The sequence below is a fragment of the Hordeum vulgare genome, chromosome 3H (genome assembly GCF_904849725.1).
Source record: "Hordeum vulgare subsp. vulgare chromosome 3H, MorexV3_pseudomolecules_assembly, whole genome shotgun sequence".
In the NCBI taxonomy this organism is placed as follows: domain Eukaryota; kingdom Viridiplantae; phylum Streptophyta; class Magnoliopsida; order Poales; family Poaceae; genus Hordeum; species Hordeum vulgare.
Window position 1 is genome coordinate 4,697,458 of NC_058520.1, and position 2,916 is coordinate 4,700,373.

Genomic DNA, 2,916 nt, shown 5'->3' on the forward strand with positions numbered 1-2,916 from the left:
TCTTCCTTCGACGGCAAACTCACGGAGGGATTATGCAGAATACCCAGAAAAACATTTGGGGGAACCGGCTTTCGCTGGGAACCAAGACGTGAAAGCGCGTCAGCTGCCTCGTCGAGGCACCGGTCAATGTGATCAACCTGATAGCCATGGAAATGACCCGCCACATCGGACACAACTCTTCTGTAAGCCGCCATCACGGGGTCTCTAGAATCCCAAGTGCCTGAAACTTGCTGCGCCACCACATCAGAGTCGCCAAAACATCTGACCCGCATAAGGTTCATCTCCTTGGCGAGTCACAAGCCGTGAAGCAAAGCTTCATATTCCGCAGCATTGTTAGTGCATGGAAACATGAGTCGGAGGACATAACAGAATTTGTCTCCTTGAGGGGATACCAGTACCACACCAGCCCCCGAGCCTTCCAGCTGCCTGGATCCATCAGAATAAATAGTCCAGTACGTAAGATCAGGCCTGTCCTCCGGGGCCTGCACTTCCGTCCAATCATTGACGAAATCAACTAAGGCTTGAGATTTAATGGCTGTACGAGGGGTGTATCGTACGTGATGCGGCCCAAGTTCAATCGCCCATTTGGCGATCCGCCCTGTTGCCTCCCGATTCTGGATGATGTCCCCGAGGGGGGCGGAACTAACCACCGTGATGGGATGCTCTTGGAAATAATGCTTAAGCTTCCGACTCGCCATAAACACCCCATACACTAACTTCTGCCAATGTGGGTACCGTTGCTTGGAAAGAGTTAGCACTTCGCTGACAAAATATACCGGGCACTGCACTGGGTATTCCTTCCCTTCCTCCTTCCTTTCAAGGACCACCACCACACTTACTGCTTTAGAGTTTGCCGCAATATACAAAAGCATGGGTTCTTTCTCAGTCGGGGCGGCCAAGACCGGCGGGTTGACCAGTTGCCGTTTCAAGGCTTCGAAAACCTCATCTGCCTCATCTGTCCAAACAAAATGGTCAGATTTCTTTAGTAATTGATAAAGGGGAATTGCCTTTTCTCCCAGGCGGCTTACGAAGCGACTTAAAGCCGCAATGCGACCCGCCATCCGTTGGACTTGGTTAAAATTTGCCGGTTTCCCAAGGGACGTGACTGCTTCGATTTTGTCCGGGTTAGCTTCAATGCCATGCTCAGACACCAGGAAGCCCAACAATTTCCCTGCAGGAACAGCACAAACACACTTGGTGGGATTCAGCTTCATCTGATACACCCGCAGATTATCGAAAGTTTCCTTCAGATCCTCCAGTAGCGTCTCCCCCCGGAGGTCTTAATGACAATGCCATCGACATAGGCGTGAACGTTGCGTCCGATTTGGTCGCGGAGGCAGTTCTGGATGTAGCGCTAATAAGTCGCCCCTGCACTCTTGAGCCCAAACGGCATGGATACATAGCAAAAAGCCCCAAAGGGGGTTATAAAAGCTGTTTTCTCTTGATCCTCCACGACCATCTTGATTTGGTGATAACCAGAGTAGGCGTCCAAAAAGCACAAATGTTCGCATCCCGCCACCGAGTCAATAATCTGGTCGATGCGGGGAAGAGCGAAAGGATCTTTGGGACAAGCTCTGTTAAGGTCCGTGTAATCAATGCACATACGGAAAGTGCCATTCTTTTTTAGTACCAGGACCGGGTTAGCCAACCACTTGGGGTGGAAAACTTCCATGATGAATCCGGCGGCTAAGAGACGGGCAACCTCTTCCTCGATTGCCTTGCGCCGTTCCTCGTTAAACCTGCGAAGATACTGCTGGACAGGTTTTGCTTTTGGGTCAACATTAAGATGGTGCTCAGCGAATTCTCTCGGCACATCAAGCATGTCAGAAGGTTTCCATGCGAAGATGTCCTGATTCTCAAAGATGAATTCGATGAGCGCGCTTTCCTATTTGGGATCCAGACCCGTCCCAATGGTGAACTGCTTGGATGAATCGCCAGGAACGAAATCAACCGTTTTAGTGTCATCTGTTGGTTTGAACTTGAGGGGCGGCTCAACATCTGTCGTTGGCTTCTTTAAGGGTGACATGTCAGAAGGATCAACATTAGCCCGATGATACTTGAGCTCTTCTGCAGCGCAGGCGACTTCTGCATAAGCCGCGTCCCCTTCTTCACACTCCTTTGCAATTCTTCTATCACCGTCCACCGTGATGGGACTCTTAGGACCAGGTATCTTGAGTTTTAAGGTAAACATAGCATGGGCGAGCCATGAACCGGGCATAAGCCGGTCGCCCAAATAGCGCATGGTAGGGGCTTTTCAATTTGACCACCTCAAACATCAGCGACTCACTCCTGTAGTTATACGCTGTTCCAAATGCGACTGTGAGCCTGACTCGGCCTATGGGGTACGCCGACTTGCCCGGGACGATTCCGTGGAATACCGTGGTTGAAGGCATCAAATTCTTCTCCAATAGATTCATCCTTTGGAAAGTGTCAAAATATAAGATATTAATGCAGCTGCCACCGTCCATTAGTACCTTGGACAGGGTGTACCCCCCAACTTGAGGAGCTACGACCAACGCTAAGTCGCCAGGGTTGTCAATTCTTGGCGGGTGATCCTCCCTACTCCATGATATGGTCTGTTCGGACCAGTGGAGGTACCTGGGAAGTGCCGGCTCAGACACACTGTACGCCCGGTGACTCACCTTCTTATCACGCCTGCAAGCATTGGTGGTGAAAACGTGGTACTGCCCATTGCTTAACTGTTTGGGGATGCTGCGAAAGCCGCCGTTGTCATCCTGACCCTGTGAAGCTCCCTGTGGGGGTGTTGCTGAAAAGCCCCGGGCGGGTTATACCGCCGCTGGTGATGCACTAGGTACTGGCCGCTACTTGGCTGCGGGCCCCCCTGAGCCCCCGGCTCGGGAAAACTGCCAAAGGGGTTTTGACGTTGGTTGGGTGCAGCAAACTGCTCCTGCCGTT